Below are 24775 nucleotides of genomic sequence, written 5' to 3'. Positions count from 1 at the left end.
TGTGTGGATCCTCTAACTTAAAAGAAATTGAATAACCCTACATCAGTATGGGTACTACTAATAAATGTTATACATATATATTTGCACAATACATACTACTTCTAGTGAGAATACATACAGTGCAAGGTCATGCTAACCCTTGTCTTCTAGAAGCTGCAGCTGTTCAGGGCTTCACAAGTTCAGACACCATTACCACAAGGTGCCACTTAACCAGTTTTTAGTGCACCAAAAAGCTCAGAGGAGGATGAAACTGTTTTCTCCCAGTTTGGATGCAATCTCTATGAAAAGCCTGATCATCATGTCCTGGTATTCTCGAGGTGGAAAAACTGACTAGGTCCCACATTCTTGCATCTGCTGGAAACGTTTTTTCTGGGTCCTATGACAGCCTCCAGGTCCTCCAGATATGCTTCTTTTCACCAGGTCTCTCTTCAGTCATGGCTGTTGCAGGGTATAGTTCTCAGTGGCCAGCTGGACCGTCTTGGAGTCAGAAGGCTGCTTATGTTTGTGTCACTCGACTAGGCAAATAGGAAGTCACCCCTTTGACCATGGAAAGCAGTTCCCATCCCTAGGTGCCACCAAGAGTCAGGAGTGCTTTAGTTCTTTTCTTCCCACAGGGCCTCATGTTGTAGATATATCTTTCTCATTCTGTTTCTAATAATGTTCTGAGGCAGTGGCAGTGTGGTGCCAGTCTCATCCTGTGTGCTAGCAAATTATTGGAGATATTTTCAAACCCAACCTTGCTACTTTCTCACACTGTGCCCACCTGCTTTAGATTTTGAAGCATTTTCTTTTTGCTTTGCAGTGAACATTTCCAGAAGCCTCCAATTCAAAATTCATAAGCGGCTGTGGCTTTCCTTAAACTAGTCCCCTATTACTATTAGACATTCTGCTTCTCTTTGAATCAAGAAGTGGTTCTTTCTCCTGCAGGGACTGGGTACAAATGTCTAGGAGGGCATTGCGGATGAATGGATGCAGATTCTAGCAGCAGATTTAGCATTGCAGAGGGAAAAATAATTAGTATTTAAGCTGACTTTTATCAGCAAGTGACCTTGTCCTCTGGCCCAGATGGTTAATTCCCTGCTTAGTTGCCGGCCATTGACAGTCCACCTGCTGTTTAGTGATCACTGGTCATACCGTTGCTTTATGACGACCAGTGTCATTAACCGACCAATATACAGCAAAACCAGTTCTTGCTATTTTTGACTCAGACAACACAAAGTATATTTTCATAAAGTTACTTTTCCACTAAAGCTTTAACAAAATCTACTTTTACCCTTAAGTTAGGTTTTAAAAACCAAGTCAAAAATAATTGTGAATCATTTTCCTAAGTTAATTAAAATTAAGCATTTTAATTAAGAGGCCTCTTCATGGAGAATCTTGAATAACCAATACAGCATAAAGATGTTTTTTTATTCAGTGGGGACATACTATTTCCAATAGGTAATGTATTACTTTTTCTAATAGAGGCCCTACCCCGACCATGCATACAAGGCACACTTTAAAGGTGACTTATTGATGTATATAAATAGGTTTTCCTATATGACAAAGGCATTTTCCTTTCCATATGTCTCTGCAGTGCTTTTAAACTGCAGGCCAGACCAAGCACAGTGATGTTCTTGGCAGTCATTAGGTTTCGCCTGCACCGCCTTGCGCTGTGCTTGCAAAATCTCTTGTATTAAAAAAAAAATTCTAGGGGCTTATAAGCCATCCATTAATTAGCATTGGCTGGCTCCCGGATGACTACCACACCACTTCACTTACCACTTCCTGGCTCCTGCTTAACTCCTATGTTACTTTACTTACCATTGGCTGGTTCCCACATCACTTTACTCCTTCTTGATGGTCAGCACATCCTTCTTGCCTCCGTCATCATGCTGTGGAGCCTGGGCCAAGAACAGCTTTTGCTGGTCAGTGTTCTTCCACTACTGGGCCGTTTGTAGAGGTACTTATATATTCTTTCTTCCATGCTCTTCATATGAGTGCATATGTTTGCAGTCCATCTCTTCTCTCGTTGTTGTCTGCCCCACCCCTTCTTGACTTCTGTTATCTTGCTGCCCTTCTCTCCTGTTGTTTGGTAGCCCGTCCTTGCTTGCCTGTGTTTTGCTGCACACTACCCCCTGTTTTTGCTTGCCTCATACCAACTAGCCCACCTTCTCCCGTTGCTACTTGGCGCATCCCACCCGTTACTTTCTCCTTTCATCATCATTGTTCGCCTCACTCCCTTCGCGCCCTCCATTGTCTTGCTGCCCCTCTCCCCTGTAGTTAGTTATCCCATCATTGCTTGACCATTTTATGCTCCCCCCAAACACGGTCTAGGTAAAGGTAAATGCATGACGCTAGGTGAGTTGGATCAGTTCGTGCTTCCACCTTATTTGATCATGCATGCAAAGCATATTTATCTGGCCCGGCACCCTGCAGGTGTGATAAGTCTCATCTGGGACATATCACAGTTAATGGGGCTGAGGGGACAGCCCTCTGCTTGAGGTCATATGCCGCTGATTGTACTGACATAGCCCCAGCCCTCTCCGTCTTTTGGACCTGCTCGCCTTTCTGCAAGTTGTAGTCCATCGTATCAAAATCTATGGTGTAAAATAGAACAAGCATTGGCAAAGCCAGCAGGTTTTGCTTATGCACCCGCGGGTGGACCCCGCACCAGAGTAAGAGGTGATTGCCTTCCTGTGAAGCGCCAGGTACCCACAACATCAATGGGGCGGGATCCACTTCAGTATGAAGGTGATATGGGTCTAGGTTGTTTACAGTGAATTATGTTGGGATGGGATGGCCAGGGGTGCCTGGGGTCGAACTGTGCCGGGGATGTCGAAAGACTGGCTCTCCATGGAAGGACTGTGTCGCGCACAGACAGTAATAGTTGATCAAATATGGATGTGCTTAGTACGTTAACCAACTGTCTGATGCTTCTGGATGTTTGTATAAATACCTTTAGTATATCCTACTGAATGACGATCTGTGCTCTTGTGTTTCTAGACGTTGGGTAATAGATGGATTGATACAGTGACAAATTTATATTTCTGTTTTCATGTATATGACACCTTTGTACGGATTGTTTGGAAAACTAATAAACAGAAGTTGAAAAAAAAAAAAAAGGTTTTGCTTATGCAAAATCTATTGCCTTTGTCAATATTGTTTTAGATGTTGCACAGCAGTGGACCCCCTCTGCAACATAGCTAAAAGTAAATTAAAAAGTGCTATGATGCAGCCAGCTTTGACCGCATTAGAGTTTTAATTTTTTTTTGCTTTAAGCCACATTGCACAGCAGCTCAACTGCTGTGCAACATATTAAATAATAAACATGTTAATTAAACATTGACCAAGTCATTGGATTTTGCATAGGCAAAACCTATCAGCTTTGCCAATGCTTGGTTATTTTATGTTACTTATGCGGGTGGTGTAATACACACTGCATTCAGACATTAAACTTCCTTGGCACTTGTGTAATTATTATCCCAAATTACTATGGCCTTACTGGAGAGTTAAATACACCAATTGGGTTCCAGGGCCAGAGTACACACACCATGTCAATGACTGGTCATGTGAGAGTATGTCTATATATACTCTCATATCACCTAATACCAGCAAAATAGAGTCCCGAAAAAGGTGACAAATGCAGGGTGAGCACATACGACATGCAACTTTGCTACACTTTTCAAACGCAAAAGCATGTGGAACAAACCAAGGTATTTAATGAATTTGATTTAAATCAATGAAAAAATAGAACTCATGATAGTCGACGCAAGAAAAGACCATCTCATTACGATAGCTGAGAGCAAACAAACATCACTTATCCACTTGCACCATTGCACAACATATCATATACTAAATAGATCACAGTATCACAAGCAACAGGAGCACAGCATTAATCTGAATCTTCTTATTTCTCCACAGTCAGTATGAGCTTATTAATAGAGATTTGTCTGAGTGGACCATCTAAATCAACAGGGCACACCATTAACTCCACTACTTTATAACACTTTGGTATGTCCACAAACCCAGCTAATTAAGCAACACCACCTACAAATTTGGATGGAGTAACTTGTACCCAGGTCAGTGTTGGACCCGGCCCTTCTGGCAGGTTCACCCCGAAACTTTTTGCTTTCTATGGGTGACTTGGTGTAATGATTTTTTGTTTAGGCGCACTTTACCGCTGTGTCCCAGGGTAAAGTGCGTGCGTATGTTGAGGTTGGCCTGCCTCCCATAGGAATGCATGGGAGAATGTATGTGTCCTGGTAGTTCCTGACGCGTGGGGTGTGCAGGCCCGAGTTTGGTATGTGCGGACTCGTGTGAGTGAATGCTGCGCGATGATGTGTGCGGCGTGCATGTACCTAGTGTGGAAGTGCCACTTCTAGAAGTGGGCACTTCAGTGTGCAGTATGAAATGTGTGGCTTGTCTGGCGATTGGCTGGTGGAGGTCATGTGACGGACTAGGGAAATCCCCAGAGTCAGGAGGAGTCACCCAGTGGTGAATGGGGAGTTAGCATGCTGATGGCTGGGGAGGAGTATACCTGGGTCCTGAATAGGACAGGGCTTTCCCCACACAATGCTGGCGCCGGCCCCTGTGGTGCGTCTAATGACCCTAGCCCTGCCAGTGAATAGGGAGAGGGGCTGAGCAAAACAAAGTGCTCAGGAACCTGTTGGAACTGGTTCGCCCCTTCCCTGCACCTTTAGACAAAGAATTTACTGTATAAAAAGGGGCTGTGTCCCCTTACAATGTGTTCTCTTCCAGGATCCACTTGAGGGGGGCCTGCTGCTGCTGGGCGCCAGGAGAGACCGCCACTGGGGACTGCCTCCCTGTTGGAGGGCCCTGTGAGCTGGCCCCTGGGCCCAGTCCTTGCCCCCCTGCTCTTTGCAGACTTTTTGGTTGCTGAACTTTACTTGTAGCGCCTGGGAGCGCTTTTTGGGGCTTTATGGCGCTGGGCGCGCTGTGTGGCTTGATAGCGCTGTGAGCGCTTTGATTGTGCCTGCGGGTGCCCACCCCGCCAGGGACCTTGCCGCTCGTTTCTGGCCCTTCCTGCTTTGAATCCGAAGGCGGGAGCCCACCCCGCGCTTCAGAGAAGGCCGGTAGCGAATTCACCGCCGCAGCCCGGAGTCCCGGCCGCGTCATCCCCCTGCCGCGCTGGGATTGGTCCAGCGGAAGGGGGTGTGGCCCACGTGATCGGGGCCTCCAGGAAGAAGCCGCCTTGTGAACACGGGAAGCGGGCGGGAGCCTACCCCGCGCTTCCCGGAGCCAGGAGAGTGAGGAGTGCGGCAGGAGCTGGTGCGGAGGGGGCGCGAGGCACATTGTCGGTGCCTGCCCCTCCGCGAGGAAGCCTCGGAGTCCTTCACCACCCCCCCCCACGGGAGCGGAGAGAGAGAAGACGACGCGGGAGTCCCCCGAGCAGCCCGATGAGTGTTTAGAAGGGCTGGGGGACTCCGCGCATGTGTTGGGGGTGCGGGGGCAGTATCAGAGCCCCGTGAAGGCTCCAACGTTGCCTGACAGAGTAGGTGGCAATCAGAGCGGCCCCGGAAGGCAGTGGGCCGCTCCAACGTTTGGGGGCATTGTTTCTAGAGCCCCGTGGCTCCAACCTCGAGGGCAGTATTGGCCCAGAGTCCCGAGGGACTCCTACGACGGGGCACTGTTCGTTTAGGGCCACAAAGGCTCTAGGGGGCATTTTGTATGGACAGAGCCCAGAGGGGGCTCCAGAGGCACGCAGAGTGCCTGAGTTCATTCCACAGCTGCCCAGCACTTAGTGGGCAGCTGCCACGTTTAGGTTGGGGATATTTTTGCTTGAGTCTGCGCAGCTGGCGCAGCTTGACTGGACACAGGGTGTCCGAGCCCCGACAAGGCCAGTGGGCCCAGGGACTGCCACAGGGGGTGGCTGATGTGAGCTTCCTAACCTGCACCTCTGAATGTATGTTTATGCGTCATGTGCCATTGCTTTACACCGCTGAATGTATTTTATGCATCATGTGTTTCCTTCCTTACACCTCTGAATGTTTTATGCATCATGTGTTTTCTTTCATGACACCGCTGAATGTGGTTTCTGCATCATGTGTCCTCTTTCCTAACACCGCTGAATGTCTTTATGCATCATGTGTTTACCTGCCCGGCACCTCTGAATGAGTTTTATGCGTCATGTGCCATGTTCTACACCTCTGAATGTTTTAGGCATCATGTGTCATGTGTGTTTACCCCTATAGGTATTGTGATACTTAGGTGGTTGTTTGTTTCCTACTAGTACAGGTGGTGCTAGTGAGGTCCTAGTCCCCTGCGCAGTATTTTCCTAAAGTGGTTAGGGTTGCGTAGGTGATACTTTCTTGTTACCAGTAGTTACTGGTTGTGTGTTATATGTGTATTTTGTGCTACAGTAATTTTATATTCTAAAAGTGCTGGTTCTTGACAGTTGTCCATGTGGCCCTGTCCCCTGTATATATATAATCCCTTGTAAATTCTGCCCGTGCCTGTTGGCACATTGTAAAGTGTGTGTTTTTATCTAATGTGTTGTGTATAATACAAAGGCTATTTTTATAGAATACCTTGTGTGGAGTTTCCTTTGTGGTGGGCCTTGGGTGTTGTTGCTGGGTGCGCGCGCAAATGCTTTACACCTTGCCTCAGAGATAAGCCTGACTGCCCGTGCCAAGCTACCAAGGGGGTGAGCAGGGGTTATCTTTGGCGTGTAACTTCCTTGCCCTGACTAGAGTGGTGGTTTCTGCCTGGCTTTGGCGCAAGCCTTAGCCAACCAGAAATCGCCAGTTCTAACAGTCAGCAACTGCTTAGGCAACAAAGTTGGATCCAAACTAACAGAAACAACATCAGCATACAGTAAGCACATTTGCCTCTGCACAAGGGTGACTGTGTTTCAATGGAACCAAAAAAACTGAAATTATTACTGGTTACCTGCACGGCTGAGTACTTCAAGCCAAGTCACAAAACCTATGAATGTGGTACTAAAGTTTACGCACATTAGTCTTTCAAACGAATGGAAATTTAATAGCTATCAGTTTAGAACTGTCACTAATGGTTCTATTCCTCCCAAAATATCATTGAGTCAAGTCGACCACACTTCTTGTCACAGCTTGGTAAGATTACTCAAATAGGTCTACTGAAGAAAACAATTAAATGACTACAGTCAATACTACTATACCTGCCATCCAGACGGGGTGTCAATTGAAATAAATACAACCATATGAAATCCAATGTAATAACCTTCTGCTCCTTTGTAATGGAGACAGGATATAACACTACGTATCTTTCACCAAATACTTTGGTCCAAAGAGCAGGGATACAAGCCAAAATGTAGCCCGACATTATAGTTCTATAAGGATTGTCTAATCAGTTAAGGCAAAGGCCATTAGTCCATTACATTTCAAAATATTACAGCATGAGGACAGACCTATTGGTAGATGGCCCAACCCTCTACAATGCACTACCAGAAACCCTAAGAACAGAATAAAACCATTTCCGGAAATGGTTGAATGTACATGGCTGAGAGTATAATTCCTCACTCACAGAAATAGCTCTGTAGATGGATGGATGCCCCCAAACTGAGAAAACTATACGTTTCTCAGTGTCTAAACCTGTGAACCGCTGTACTTCTTCCCGTTCTTTACTACCCGTAACCTATATAATGTTAACATGGAACCTTATATTTGATGTTCTCTCGATTTCATAATATAGGACCTCTAATTGGCTGAAAAATGGCATGCTGGCATGACATAAAACAATTCCACAAATACATTAATTCGAATAAATGTACATTTACTACAAATAATTTCATAGTTAGGCAACAGAGTTACAAACTTTCAAAGGTTCAAAGCTCTTTTCGTTTTAGTACCTAATAAACTCTAGGTCTGTACCTGGGGACCACCATGCCAACCTAGCAAAAGAGGCTGGCTACTTCTACCTTAATTGGAAGATCTAAAACATTTAGTACAGTGTTTTTCTAAAACACATTGACTTAAACATATTCTATGAATAAAGATACCTATGCATAAAAACTCGATGAAAAAGCAAGTGGAAGGCATAAGATAGCACATCTTCACAATAGGATAAAGTGTTTTATTGCACACATTTCACTAGTGAATGGCATTGCTTACTAGCAGTAGTTATGCAGCAAGGAAGGTAGCCAGACATCCATTCAGCCCCACGGACAGCTTGACAGGTACATGAACTTACAGATGTCAGACAGTCAGAAACGTAGAAAGGGAGACAGACAAATATATTAAAGTTAAGAAAGATTGCAAGAAAAAAAATAAAGATTCCATGAGCGAGGTAGAAAGGTGGTTTAGCGACATTTGAAAAAAACAGTTTTTATTCGGTACAGCATTCAGATTCATTGTGGAGTAACAGCCATGCTTTGCTTACATTTTCAAAAAGCCCACCGCACATATCATAAACCAGGCATAAGAAAGCGTTTAGTGGCAGAAATATTATTTTCTATAAAAAAAAAAAGATTTTTATTGCTATGGATGTTTTATTCAATTTTTGTTATCTCTGTCACATTTAACAAATACAGAATACACATTTTTAATGACACACATTGCCAAAGGATGGCATTTAAAATTGATGAGAGGCGTAAATTCGGATATGGAACAAATTAGTTATGCAGCGCTGCCAGCATGAACTGGAACGATTATCGTCATTATTATGACCATGGTTCAATAACTTGCAGACTTCACAAATCATTAAGTATTAGAATTGAGGAAATGTATGTCCCCAAGTATTAAACATCAGTATGGATGGAAAGGCCACTAAATGTGTCAATCAGTCTAACTGTTCTGCTACAGAATGTGAATTAGACAATACCACACGGCGGAAACTGTTTCTTTTGCGTACCATTTAGTAATACTAGGTGATTATAATGTGCCTTCAGCAGACACTTACTTTATCTGACAGTCAATATTTATGGTTTGATATTTTCCTATTATCCTGAAAATGAGTAGAATGCATTGATTGGTGGAGCTAATGCGCCGCCGGCGACATCTGTTCACTGTAAGAATGTATGGAGACATATGATGCAGTATGTAATGATTTAAACAGTAGTATGCAGCCTAATAGCCTATGTTAACGTCCACATCCCTCCCAAATAGAGCACAGCGGTATCACCACAGGGCAAAACAGCGGTAAAATGTCCTTATAAATAAAGACACATTGCACTATTTTCAAAAGCTAGGGGAAACGTTGGAAATGTACTTTCTTTAAAAAAATCCTGTGTTTTGAACAAAGTTCACACTGCTCTGAGATTTGCAAACAATCCTGAAAAACTATGTACATATGTATGTATGTAAAGGATTTATATAGTAATACTAAGGCAACAGGGGAGAGGGTGCGAGATAAATGTCAAGTTGTCATGTTTTTGAGAAGTACTCCTATGAATCCATTTATGATTGGACTATTTCCACAAAAGAAAACATGCTGCACATTGATACCTGACTCCAATATCTAAATACACATGCAACTTAGTTATTTGTCCACGGGATGAACATGTTTTCCCATGACAAGTCCCCTGCCGATAGGCCATCTATATCTTTTGTGGATATATATTCCTCAGTTTAAGCTGAAAACTGACTAGCTCTTGCACTTAACATGTGAAAATTGGAAAGCGTTTCTAGGTGGGACGGTGTATGTAAGGGGTACATGAATACCCCAAAACATACAGGATTGTGGTTGTTCCTTTAATTTTGTAGGGAAGAACTCCCTGAAACACTCACAAACTCTACCCGGACCCTAAATTTCTGATTGCAGAAATCCCAGAACAAAGGAATGTCAATATTCGCAAATCCCATTTGCAATGGCAATATTCCACCATTGCTGACTTGAATCATGTTTCTGTGAATCAGTTAGTGATTTCATTCCTCACGGATAAATGTTTTGTACACCTAAGCAGGGGAATAGCCAGGGCCACTGAAATTGGGTGGCAGTGGAGGCCACATTATGTGGCAGAGTTAAGTACATTAAGAGGCAAGAAAAGGCAAAGTATGCGGCATAGTGTGGGATATTGTGTGATAATATTACTTGATTAGTTTGTCATTTTGAAACTTGTTAACACTGTCTGGGCATTGGTGGCACCTCATTAGTACCAGTTTACCGCCCCAATATAGCAGAAAAGAGGCCAGTCAACCTTTGTAAAAGGTCCTCCACTGTGCGGTAACACGTGTTGATGCATTTTTAGTAACTTTTGAAACGGTTGAGCAAGAAACAATTTATTTGTGAAAATCTGCAGATTATGCAGCAGATGATGGACATTGTGGCAAATCTATAATTATGTCAAAAATGCCCCGGCTGCACAATTGCATAATTCCAGTGGCCCTGAGCATAACTATCAATGATACAGCAAATGGAGTGGCACAAGGGGTCTGAGGAGTCCTATGCACCCTGACAATATCTTTTGTTTACCACTCAATTTGAGGCCGAAGGTATTTTCCATGCTTTTTTGGAGAATATGCCGGACATTTTACACAACTACCCAGAAGTTGGCCTTATGTGTTGTAGTAAATTATTGATATGTGTAATGAAAACAGAAATAATTCGGAAAAGTAATTAACCTATTTATAAAAGAAAATACCCATGAAAAAATTAAAGTATGTAGAAGAAACACAAGAAATTGAAATGCCAATGTATGAGAAGTAGTTTATTAGTTGGGGTGGATTGGTGTCTGCCAGAAATAATGAGGTCACTATCCCGTAAGCTCCATTCAATGATTTCTGTGATTTAAACATGAGCTCAAGATCAATACCAGGTAGCTATATCACAGGGCAGACAGAACCAACTTAATGAATATGTGTAAATCATTTAAATGTACCAATCCAGTTAAAATGTAAAAAATAAAAATTCCATTGAATTTATAAAACAAGCATTTACAATGCAACGGTCTCGGCATTGTTAAAGTTAGAGCTATTGGCATTGCTCATGACAATGCTGTTTCTTTAAATGTTTTAAAAACAAAAAAATAAACAAAAATAATGTCATGAGCAATGCCAATAGCTCTAACTTTACCAATGCCGAGACCATTGCATTGTAAATGCTTGTTTATGTTGGCCAGTTTGCTGCAAAAGAGCTCCTCTTTGGATAAAAGAACTGTAGCATGAAATGCGGAGCTGCAGCAAAGGCATGTTTGTTAAGAGTTGTTGTTAGTTTTGTTCCCACAGGTCCCGTGGGTGGGGGAGGCTCCCCTAGACTCAGTGTTCCTCCTCCCCAAATGGGGGCTGCGGTGAGAGCCACCCGGGACACCCGAGAGCCTTCAATTTTTAATATGACAACACTCTCCACTTCAGCTTCGAAGGCAATTACCGCAGCCAGTGCCTAGGCAATTAGCAGGTCTTTGCTGATGCGGGGACAGCCCCTCATTAGGACACGGAAAGCCTCTTTGTGCGCTGAGCCAGGGGCCTTCAGCGCCAGGGCGGGCTGCTCCAGAGAACCGGGCGCCCGCCGTCGGGCGGGGGCGCAGGAAACTTCGCCACATTCTGTTCTCAACTTTTACACCTTCTGACAAAGCGTAAGCACACTTGAGGGGCGCCTCCGGTTCTCTCAAACACACACCTGCGCAAGGCTTGTTGATGTTTCGGGTTCTGGTACGGTGCGTCGTGCGGGTCTCAGTGGCTTCAAGGAGCACTGTAGCCTAAAACGAAAGGGGCGGGGCATCTTAAGAGAAGTGAAAGGATGAGGAACAGTGGGTGTGTGGAGGTAGAGGCTGTGATTCAGTAGCTAAATAAAAATACTAAAGGAGCAGGAAAATATGTTCTCCTCGTCCCTCGGATCTATTATCTGACAATAAAAACGCGGCGCTTAGAAACAGGCTGGGCGCTATAAATGTCATGCCCATTCTCATTGGCCTGGAAGTTCCTATACAGGTTGAGTTTAATTCAGCGTGTCCCTTTTCTATATGTAAAGAGGTGTCTTTGTTGTATCACCGCAGGAGGCACACGCCACCATCGCAAGGGCCAACTCCAACCACCATATGCCAGAGTCGAAACAGTGGTACTGGCAGACTAACGGAGTTGCTCAGACCTGTCATGGATGCCATCATCTGCCTGATCCCCTGCTCAGCACTCACAGGACTAACCTGAAGGGACACAATCCTAACAATTTCTTCACATGAGCGCGCTCATCTCTAGTGCCCCAACCTCAGTGCACTGCAACTCACAGACACTTCTGTTTGCATGTTGGCTGACTGCTGTCCTTACTCCGGCCTACCTCTATGTGGCTCAGCAGTTATGCAAGTGTTTTCTGTTTCCATTGTACTGGTGTCCACTGTTCAAGTTGTTGCCAGCACCAAGCACTCTGTGTGAGCTGGCTTATACTTGCCCCACATCCAGCACAGGTATCATTGTACATGTGGCCCTGACAAATAAAGGGGCCAGGCGCACGTGCCCGTAGCCAGTTCAACACGATATATGCATGTGTCCCTGTGGTCTTGTTGTATGCATGAGGGCCCTGGGCCCTACAACATTACATTATGCTGTGTACAGCGGATGCAGATATGTCACCGCAGGCAGCGGGTAAGACCTTGGACATGTAGCTTTGTGGTCAGCTACTCAATAAGTAAGAGGAGTGGACTGGGCCCTCGTACGGAGGACCAGCATCGGGTGTGGATGATGATTCCAAGGCTCTGGGCGTGGTTCATTGCAGGACATGTGCACATGCATGTGTATCTGTCGCGGTGTGGGTTTTCTGAACACCCACGTATGTGATCTACTTTGGCTTCCATGAGCTCTGAGCCCAACCGCACCTGTTTGGCGATCTCCTTTTGGCATTCTGACATCTGGCATTGGAATGCAATGTGTGCCTCGGTGAAGTCTTGGGAGCCAGCCGTGGAGGCGGGTGCTTCCTGCTGTGTGGTCTGTGCAGGGGCTGGGGTCTTCTCTATGTAGCTTGGCTGCCCTGCTCCTGGGGGTGGGTTGCCTGAGAAGTCCATGAGCTGTTGCAGGGCATCGGTGTCGGAGGTGTGGTGGTGTCCCTGGCATCACTGATGGGTTGTCTGGTCGGACCTGCTAGAGGTGTTTTTTGTCCCTCTGCAATGTGAAGGGGAGATGCACATTGACATTGTGTTGACATTTATTTTTGCGCATTTTTCTTGTTTAAATGCAGACTGTGTGACAATGTACATTGTGACTGTTTGGGCGGTGCTGGCAATTTGGGGGGGAGAGTGGACATTGGGACTACATGACAGATGTGAGGTTGTACCCGTGCATATGCATCTCCTCCTCGACACTCCAGCTGAATTCCAGGTAGTCTGATTGTGGGACAGTTGCTAGTAGTGTTCTGTCACCTCCGTGACGCTGGTCTTGTGTTGCTGCAGACTCCACCCCGTCTTCCTCTCCCTCTTCTCCCTGGTCTTCTCTATGTAGCTTGGCTGCCCTGCTCCTGGGGGTGGGTTGCCTGAGAAGTCCATGAGCTGTTGTAGGGCATCGGTGTCGGAGGTGTGGTGGTGTCCCTGGCATCACTGATGGGTTGTCTGGTCGGACCTGCTAGAGGTGTTTTTTGTCCCTCTGCAATGTGAAGGGGAGATGCACATTGACATTGTGTTGACATTTATTTGTGCGCATTTTTCTTGTTTAAATGCAGACTGTGTGTCAATGTACATTGTGACTGTTTGGGCGGTGCTGGCAATTTGGGGGGGAGAGTGGACATTGGGACTACATGACAGATGTGAGGTTGTACCCGTGCATATGCATCTCCTCCTCGACACTCCAGCTGAATTCCAGGTAGTCTGATTGTGGGACAGTTGCTAGTAGTGTTCTGTCACCTCCGTGACGCTGGTCTTGTGTTGCTGCAGACTCCACCCCGTCTTCCTCTCCCTCTTCTCCCTGGCCTTCCCCGACCCCGTTGTACCTTGCTAGTGGTCTGTGGGAGTCGCGTTGGCCTCTGCACTCGGTCAGGGTACACTTTGGATAGTTTCTGGTGTGTTTTTCTTGTTCTGCTTTTATTGTGCATTTTCCCACCAGACGCGTGGGATTTGCAGGCCTGTGGCTTGTTTTCGCAGCTTTTTGTATCACGCTTGGCCTCATCACCTCTTTTTTTGCATTTGTGTTTCGCATTTTTGCGGCGTGGCGTTGATTGAAAAAGCGGCCATTTGACGTGTTATCTGGTGACTATCGCATGGTACCGCCGTGTTGTGAATACTTGGTTAACACGGCGTAAATTTCCTGCGATAGACTGCGATGTTGTAGGTTGCGTTAAGTTACTTTTGCGATGATTATCACACGTTCTTGAGACTATTGCCCAATGTTCTTAAAATTACTTTATTGTACTCTGTATTTTGTGTTCTTACTAATCATGAAGCAGTGGAACTCTGTAGATAAAGCAAAATGGTTATCACAGGACATATGGTATATAATTTACTTACAGAAAATGTTTTTAGTAATTATTGGTTGCGTGATTAGTATCCACATTTCACCATAGACTGGAAAGTTCAAACCCATATTCAATCATTTCACTGGTAGAAACACTCTCTGGGTAACCGTTTATGTAAAAAGCATGTCATTGAGGGTCAGTACCCTAGAAAAGTAGTCAGATGGAGAAAGAAGGGCACGCCATAAAATAGCAAATGACACCTAGATAGGACAAAAGAGGATGGAGTAAAGAATATTGTCATGGGACAGTGAGGCATTCAGCACCATGAAGATGAAGGACTGGGCTAATCCCATGCAGGGTGACTTGCATCAACATCACTGTCAGACACTGCTGCTCATCATCATCCAGCAGAAAAGAATGCAGAAATGGTAGGAGACATTCTACAAAAATGTACTGGGAAGAAGAGAGAAGGGTGATGGTGGGAAACCATAAGCTGCACATGTACGCATTACACAGGCCCTCATTACAATGTCGGGCGGACTTGCGTCCGCACAACACCGCTGCAGAATCAGGACCAACCGACCTCCGGTTGGTGGTCCCAACCGCATTATTAGGATACAACAGTAGATGGTTTGCTCGCACACTCCCATTTCTCTATGGGAGCTTGTGCTGCGGCCGTAAACCAGCCGTAGCACAAGCTCCCATAGAGAAATTGTGTTATTTGTTAATCTCTACACCACTGCACAGGCACCTGATGGTGCCTGCCACACAGTGCAGGAATTAACATGGAGGCACAATAGGTGCACCCCAGGCCTCCAACAGAGGCCACAGTGGGAACGGGGCCCTGCTAGGGGCCCCAAAAGTCACTTTTCAAAAGGTTTTTCCTGTCTGGAAGCTCTGCATGGAAACCAGCATCATAATTTCCACGGCGTAAACGCCGTACATAGGGGATTGTGAACGGCCTCCAAATCGCTGGTGGGCTCTGTGAGACCATCGGAAGCCAGTAGGTCCAACCAGCGGTTTCACATCCAACAGCCTTCATCATAATAAGGCTGTCGGATTTGAAACCAACGATGTAAGTCGGAAAGCTTCCAACTTGCGGTCGGAGGCTTTCGGACTTACATCGTAATTGGGCTCACAATGTTATCAACATACTATGTGCGAGGCAACATCTTCTCATGGTGTACAGACCTGAAATCTGGTCTAAGACTCAGTTGCAGACTGCCTACCTCACTTATAGTGGGATTTAGCTGGTGCATTTGTAGCATCATCTCATCAGAATTCCCAAGAATGTTCTTTTTTGATTCCATTCAACAATTGCCATAAATGATTTAAATAAAAATTTCTTGTCTTTCCACAAGGATCAAAAAGGTCAAAGCCAAAACGCCTTTTGTATTTTGCTCACAGTGCATATGCTATCATCACACCACAGATGAATTGCAATAACACAGCTGCTTATTACATTTTCACTAATAGCACTATATACAATGCAGCCCGGACTCTCTAGGATCTTCAGCAGTACTGTACTCTCCATTGGTAACTCCTTCACCCACCCCATTACATGTAGAACACAGTGCTAACACAAGAAGCAGATAACCAAAACCGCAAGAGAAACAGGTGTCTCTTCCAGAGCACAAGTCGGGGGTGAATTGTAAACTGAAGTGTTTAGCTAGTGCTATCTTGCTTGTGCCTGCCCCCGCCAAGGTTTCTCCATTCTATGCATTTGCATTGCAGTCTCATGGGATGTTCTTGACCCCCAAGTATCATCAACCTTGTTGTGTTATGTTAATATGACTTATATATGCATGAACCACCATGGGAGGGGTATCTCAGCGCTAAGGAAAGGTACAGTCAAAACACAGAACATTGTACCTAAAACAGCGCTGTCCTAAAACTGACAAGTCAGAACAAGTTCATACATGGAGTGGCAGATTGTTCCAGTAAAACGGTGCTAAGTAGGAGAAAGACCTTCTTCCGCATCTCATCAAGCGAATTCGGGGAACTGACAGTAGAGCTTTATCTTTAGAATCGTAAGTTCCTGGTACAGCAGTAGAGTTGGAGTTTCTGGGCTCAGAAAGCAGGACCATTGCCCATTAGGGATTTGTAGGTCAGGCATCTAGTGCTCTCAATAAAGGTTCAGAGGTGGAGCCGGAAGGAAGACTGCAAACAAACCGCACAGTCATGTTTTGGACTACTGCAGTTTATCTAGTAAATTCTCAGTTGTAGTGGTAAGCAAGGCATTGCCGTAGTCCAATTTACTAATGGCCTGGACTAAAGTTTTCCTGGATCAGGGTGGAAGAAAAGGGAAAGCCTTCTTCAGCTAATGCAATTTGAAAAAACAGCTGTTGCTTATGGCAGTAACATGGTATTTCATAGAAAGTGGCAGGTCAATTTTAATGCCAAGATTTTTGACTACCTGCTTAGGAAAGGGGGCTGAGCCAAAATTAGATGGCCACCTGTCTGGAATCTAGCATATTTGGGCTTTGCCAAATAAGATAATCTCCATTTTGTTGGCATTCAATCGTAGGCAGTTGCCTGCCATGCAACCCGCGATGGCCTCCATGTCATTGGAAAACTGCTCCATAATTGTCTCCCCATTGTTATCAAAGGAGATCATCAACAGTGTATCATCAGCATATGATATGATTTCACAACCAAAGGATCTGGCTATAGTAGCAGGGAGAGCTACGTAGACGTTGAAAAAGTAGGGCTTAAACAAGAGACCTGTGGCACCTCCCCAATTAACAAAGTGTGAGACTTAAAGGTGCCTACCAAAATAGTCGGTCTTCTGTTGTTAAGGAAATCTTGAAACACTTTCGAGGCACACACAGAGAAGCCAATTTCATACAGCCTTTGAATCATCCTTGAATGAGACATAGTATCAAAGGCAGCTGTTATGTTTAATAACACCAGCATGGTAGGGGTGCCTTTGACTAGCGAATCTCAACCGTGAGAAAGTCACAGGTTCTAAGAGGTGGGAGCTTGCCACCACTGACTATTATTTTCTCAATGATGTGGAAATGTATAACTTTTGTATTTTGAACCTGGTTTAGCAAATCACTAAGAAAGAAATGCATGATGATAGGGGGATTGGGAAGCGATGGTCCACGTCTTCCCTGATATAGGGATGGGAGGGCGACAGGCGCTCTGCAAAGTTGGGGTGGCGGGTAGTTTGCAGTTCGTCTTGCAGGGAGGCAGGGAAGGAGGGTGGGAGAGGCAAGATATAGGGGGGGTTTCTTGGTCTTTTGCATAACGCAGGTTATCTTTGGGGTATGACTTATGTTGATTACTTGTTAACACTTACTTATTTATACCAGACTTATTTATACCATCTTACGCATTCGCCACGCTGGCTCACCGCGCTAACACAACTGACCGATACCTTTACGTTACCAGACATAGGTACCCACCATAGGGTCTCCTGCCGGATCCATGGCTGATACCACTACACTGATGGATGTACCGACCAAGGCGCAAATAAATCTACTCTCCTGGAACGTCAACGGGCTGTGAGACAAGTTTAAACAGGGGGTTGGTACTTCAATATCTCGAGCGGCAGGCCGCGGACATTGTCCTGTTACAGGAGACCCATGTCGTAGGACAAACTTGTAAGGTATTCAACCAATGAGGTTATAAACTTGTGTCCCATGCAGGATTCACCACCAGCTCCAGGGGTGGGGGAATATTAATGAGGAAAAATGTCCCATTTTTTGTAACTCAGACGCACGTGGATGATTATGGGCACTTTGTGGCAGTATCGGGGACTTGGGAAGGTCGAGATATAAATATCCTATCGGTGTATATACCTCCAGCTCTACACAACTTGGCCCTGCTTGATCTGAGTAAGCTACTCCTTGACCTACCAAAGGGGGAAATAATCATTGGGGGTGACCTCAACATGACGTTGTGTGACCAGCTGGACAGAGACCCCCTAGAGGAACCTGGAACACAAAAAGCATGCTGGCTGACTTCCTCGTAGCCATGGGTTTGACTGATGTATGGAGGGCATCCCACCCGCAGGTTAAACAATACACATATTACTCAACGGTTCACAGAAATAACTCCCGAATTGATCACATACCTGCTCTGATGGACTCATGGCATCATTTAAGTGAGGTTCACAACTTGGCGAAAGGTATCTCGGATCACGCCCCCATTACTGCGCGATACATAACTCACACACCGCCCATTCGTAGATCCATCACAATTAGTACATGGAGCCTCAAAGTCCTGCATATCAAGGCTGCCCTGATTACAGATACTGAGCTCTATTTTTGGGAAAATGTGGGGTCAGTTCAATCGGCATAGGTTTTATGGGAAGCATATAAAGCCGTTATCAAGGGCTGCGCCCTTGCCCTGACAGTCGGCCACAAGAAAGAGAAAGCCAAGCCCTTAGTCGAGCTCGAACAAGAGATCCTGGTGTGGGAACAGGTCCTGATAGGTAGTCCGGATGTTGCCGAATGCCACATCTTGGAACTGAAATGAAAGGAGGATAAAGACCTCGCGATGGCTACTGCCAGAGCGCATCACCGGGCCAAAATATACAGGAGCTGCAGCTATACTAGCGATACAATCCGGAAAGGCAGGAGGACCAAACGGCCGCCCAATTGAGCTTCTTAAGGTCACCGCCTCCAAAGTTGCACCCTATCTCCTAGACATGTACTTGGAGAGTAGAGACATCGGTTTCTTGCCTAGAGATCAGAGGGTGACCTCCATAGTGGTGATTCGTAAGACAGGTAAGCCGGAGGAAGAGGTTACCTTGTATAGACCGATATTTTTGTTGTATGTGGAGGCTAAAATAGTGGCCAAAGTCTTAGCCACACGATTGCTCCCAATGGTAAGCAGTTGGTTCATCCGGACCAATCAGGGTTCATGCCAGGATGTAATACCTCGCTCAATCTTCGCCGTTTAAATGGCGTGCTTGCCAGGCAAAACACTATTAAGGATGATGCTTGCATACTCTCCCTGGATGCTCGTTTGGCCTTCGACACCGTAGAATGCCCGTATATGTTCGCTGTGCTTGAGCGAATGGGCTTGGGGTCGAAGTATCTTGAGTGGGTCAAACTTTTATATACGGAACCAATTGTGCAGGTGGCGGTTAATGGGCATCTATTGGAAATATTTCCCTTATGCCGCGGTACGCGTCACGGTTGTCCACTGTCTCCTCTCATTTTTGCCCTGACCCTGGAGCCCCTACCTTGCTGGAAACAAGGTGACCCATTGATACGGGGACTGAAGTGGGCCAACGAATGGGAGGACAGAATCTCGCTTTACATGGATGACATCTTATTATACGTCGCTTCCCCACGCTCCTCCACTTCATATATGCTTCAATCATGGTCGTGGTAAACTGGGCGAAATCAGTGATATACCTCCTCCATTGGCAAGCGCTGACCTTACCGGTCGAATGTAAGGCCCAGGTTGTTGCAGACGGCTTTCGCTACCTGGGCATTTACACCACGGCTGACCAGTCCCTTTTTTATGATCACAATTAACTGGGACCCCTGACTCGGTTGCAAAGTGACATCCGCCATTGGTGGACACTGGCCCTGTCACAACTCGGATGTGTTGCACTATATAAAATCATGTCCGTACCTCGCCTTTTATACGCACTACAGAACACTCCTTATAAAGTGCCTGAGACATATTTTAAGTCAATAGACGGGGAAGTCCGTGTCTTGCTATGGGATGGGAAACCAGCGAGCATCGCGTGGCCCAAATTGGTCCGGGGCTGGTATGACGGGGTATCGCCCTAACCGACATTCGAAGCTATTACAGAGCGACACATCTCTCTATAATGAATAAATGGGTACATGGTGCGCAGAAAGACCCACATGCCGGATGGACAAGTGGCAAATGGGACCCGGGGGATACAGAAGGACACTATATAATACACCATGTAAACAATAACTCACTGGCCCCACGACTATTACGATTGCTGTATGGCACTCCACCACTAGAAAGTTAGGCTGGCACAATAAACTGACACAAATGATGCCCGTTTGGCATGCAGCCCTACTGGGCAAGCTCAGTAATAGTAAGGGGTTTGATAAATGGGACACCATTGGTATATCATGTGGGAGTGATTTGGTTAAAGGGGGGAAAATACTCACATTTGTGGAGTTGCAAAAAGAATACCAAATGTCTGCGCGTGGAATGTTTTGATACATACAAGCAATGTTCCCTCTACTTATTTTTCTTTGTGCACGGCAACGAAAGGTCTTTGTGCACTTCAGCCTAGGCTATGTGCACCAAAGATTTTAAATATTACAATGCAAGTGAGTGCAGCACATGAGATACTAAAATCAGTGGTGTTTCTCCCTCCAAAGATTTATTTGGAAATCAAAGTAAAAATGGCACATTTTTGTTCAGTTTAGTTGCATGTAATAATTGCATGTAATAGTCACATGTGCAGCGGCAGCTGGCACAGGTAAGTGCGGTTAGGCGAGGCACGGCGCGGCAGGAGGGAGTCGACATACAAGAGAATATGTATTATTTATTTATTTAATTATACTATTCTGTCGACTTAACCCCCTCCCACCCTGCCCTGCCACATTAACCTCTGCCGGCCACCGCTGCACATGTGAAACATAAATAATTTCCCATCCAACATGATGCTAAAGATACTGCAGCAATGGATCACTTTACAATCTCTCGGTTATGGAAAAATATGAGTTCAAACAACATACCTGAGTATTTTGATATCTGATCTAAGATAACTCCTCATTCAGTTCTGTCTTTAGGCTCCATTCATCGATTGTATTGCACAGAATACAACCCTCAGAGCAAGAAGTTACTCAACTTCTGGTGGGTTGTGGGCAACAACTTACATGTCACATCTAATCAACATTGGCTGTTAACATGTCAATTGGTAATTGGCTGACAACTATTATAGTAGTTTTTCTATCCCCCCAATAATTGTCTGTCTTACCTGAGACTTTGGCCTATATACATTTAAAACATTTATAGGGATCAAAACAATGTCAGTACATCCCATTTTCTACAAAGGCTCCAACCAAAGTACTAGATATTGTAATTTACCCACTGTATCAGATGTGCTGTAATATATTTTAGATTATGGGAGGCATGTTTTCCAGCAGACATGGCATCACCGATGATGGTGAAACACGGGGCTTTTGTACCTCAAAGTAAAATTGCTTTTGGCACTGCAAAAGCACAAAACAATCCCCAATGCAAACTACATACAAGCTTGACTATTTAACCCCTTCGCCGCGGGGGTAATCCCCCCACAGCGCCGGCGCCGCGGTGTTCGTGACGAGCCCAGCTCGTCATGAGGCACAGTGGAGCTGTGCTCATGACGAACTGAGCTTGCCACGACTCCGCCCACTGATTGATTCTCCCGCACAGGCGGGGAATCAATCGTGCGTGGGCGGAGCGCGGCCGTTATGACGAGCCCAGCTCGTCATGAGCACAGCTCCACTATGCCTCATGACGAGCTGGGCTCGTCATGAGCATGCAAGAAGTTAATGTTTGTGTCTCCATTTGGCAACTTTCAAAATTGTAAGCACTTGCTAAATGGTTACATGTCAGTCTTACACATAATATAAATATTTGATATTCACATATTTGTCACCAAACGAGAGAGAGAAAAGATGAATGTCATAGGATTTTAGAATTTTGCATAGCCTGTATGCAGTCTTTAAGCTGCTTCCAAGTGCTGTGTGAGAATAGAAATAGGAAATAAGTGACAGGAGAGAGAAAGAAGATGTGGAGAGGAAACAGGGAACTTTTAGGGCATTATGGAAGTTTGTGTGGTACATGTGCTATCCTAAGGCTTATCCCAAGCGAACAAGGGAGATGAGGTGGAAGAGGAGAACAATACAGCATGATGGGTGCTCGTTTAATTGTTGTGCTGCCCAAGACTACTTCAAAGTGCAAAATGGGGAAAGAACGAGGGAGTAATGGATCATGAGCGAGAGGTAGGTCAGAAAACATGGACTTATATTGCTTCATATAAAGGATTACACTTCACCTTCCACTCTATCTTATCAGTTATCTATGTAGCTTTTTCAAGCAGCCTTAGGGCGGGATAAGAGTTGTTCAAGTACCCAATCAGCCAGAATGTTTACCTCTTTCCTCTACCTCTGATTCTGTTCACGTTCAGCAATTTAAAAAAGGCTTATGGTAGCATATTTTCTTTATGCAAACAACTTCCTATAAAGTTTCCTTATTCCTCCACTCATCTTTCCTGTACAGTCTTTGAAACATCTGTTCGCATGCACCCCTTTTAGGAATTCTTTTGATGTACAAAACTACGTTTTATTACGTAATATAAAGATTAATATTTTTGACGCCTCGTCAGGGGTTCTAAGCGCTATATAAATCCAATTCAATTAAAACAAGCATTCTTTGCGACCAAAGGTAGCACCATGTTGGACTTCTGGGGCTGTTGACTGGTTAAAGTTCCTTTGTACATTCTTTCACTGATATTGATTATTGTGTGCAACAAGGTAGTTATAGGGAAGCAGAAAATTACTCCATCCATTACAACAGTCTTAATTACTTTAAAATTCGTGTCAAATGAACACCCCTCCATGACGTTTCTTCAGTTGTAGTGCTAGCATTTGTATTGCTGCCCCTGGGGGATGATCAGCACATGATGATTAGATATCCTGTTCCTTATCTGAAAGGGAGGCTGAAGAAGATGTTTTTGAAATGTGCCTTGTGGAAGGCAAAGATCATGGCTGTCAGTAGAAAGTCTGAAGAAATAAAAATGCCTTCTCCTGAAATGTGTGTTTAAAACTTGTCCATGATTTAAATACACGCATATTTCAGGAGAAGACATTTTTATTCCTCCACTTTCTTACACACACGCATTTCAGGACAAGGCATTTTCATTTCTGCAGACTTTCTACTGATAGCGTGACCTTTGCCTTTCGTGAGGCACACTTCAAAACATCCACTTCTTCCTCTATTTAGGTTAGGGCACGTGTGCGCTCCACGAGAGACACTGGGCGCTGGAAAAATGGTGCTGCGCGCGCGCCCATGTGCGCAGCTTACTGGGATAATAGCTTACAAGTCCGCCATGCTTTGCAGGCAATAACTACAGAGATGGATGACATCCCAGAATCCGCACCGCTTGAAGATAGACTACTTGCTGACCCCATGCACACTAAAGTAATTTCACTCACGTATAAGAAAATAATCAGCAACTCACCAGACCCTCTGGTGAACCTGTAGGCTCCCTGGCAGGTTGACCTGGGGGAACTTGAGGAAGAGGATCGGCATGAAGCGCTATCCTCCCCACGGGAGGTGGCCATACCATCGCAACTGCGACTGGTTCAGCTCAAAATACTACACCATGCCTATATTACAAGTATCATCTTACTTAAGATGGATCGCACTACTGAGGCTGACTGCATGCGGAGGTGTGGGGAGATTTTTCCACACGGTCTGAGACTGTCCCCGCATTCAAGGATTTTGGGTCACTGTAAACGGTGTGATTGAAGAGGTGTGTGGGAGTACCCAGCCCATGTCCCCTAAGACCTGTTTACTTAACATTTGGGATGCCACTGACTTTAGTCGCATGGACCAATTATGGGCGGCAGTGGGTTACATGATTGGGAAATGAAATATTGCATGTAAATGGGGAGTCCCAGAATTGCCAACGATAATAGAATGGGAACATGATGTTGACTGGTGTATGCTGGCGGAGCGAGCAGTTTATGTAAATAGAGGATGCCCCAAAAAGTGGGATAAAGTTTGGGGGAACTGGAATATGTATAGAGGGAATATTTGTACCTCTCCGTCAGAACAGGTGAGCGAGTTAACGGAATTGCCGTCCAGTGAACCTGAGTTGGGTGGGGGCGGGGAATGCACTACTTGTGATGTTTAATACCATGACTGTATTGTTTGTCGTGATCCGATGATACGCTATTTGTTTGTACCTGTATCTTACTATGCAACTTGCAATAAAAGAGTTTAAAATAAAAAGAAATGCATGAAACGACTCAGTCTTTAGAGTACACCAATCATCTTTTATTTACTCAACAAAAAACGTAGTTTTTAAACCCATCTTACAACTAAAACATATTTGTAATCTATTATATATAATAGGCTTAATAGTTATGTTATGTTAGGCAAACTTATATAGCGCACAGCTACCCTACGGTGTCCCGGCGCTTGCTGTAAAGCTCCCAACACTTAGCACACGGAAGAATCAGAACAACCACGTTTTGAGCGCTTTCCTAAAGGAAAGCAGATCGTTAGAGTTCCTCAAGGCAAAAGGCAATTCATTCCAGGCCCTGGCTGCACCCGCCACAAAGCTTCTCCCACCCCATTTAGCTTTCCGTATACTTGGTAGAATGATAAGTTTAGCTCCGAGGGAGCGCAGAGTTCTGGCCGGCACATACCAGCAAAATTGTTGTCTCATGTAAAGAGAGCCTGTGTTCTGCAAGGCGCGAAAAACAAAACATAAGGCCTTGAAAAGGATTCTTTTTTTTACCGGCAGCCAGTGAAATTTTCTTAT

This window comes from Triturus cristatus, chromosome 8 (genome assembly GCF_964204655.1).
Source record: "Triturus cristatus chromosome 8, aTriCri1.1, whole genome shotgun sequence".
NCBI lineage: Eukaryota > Metazoa > Chordata > Amphibia > Caudata > Salamandridae > Triturus > Triturus cristatus.
Note: the sequence above shows the minus strand (reverse complement) of the source record.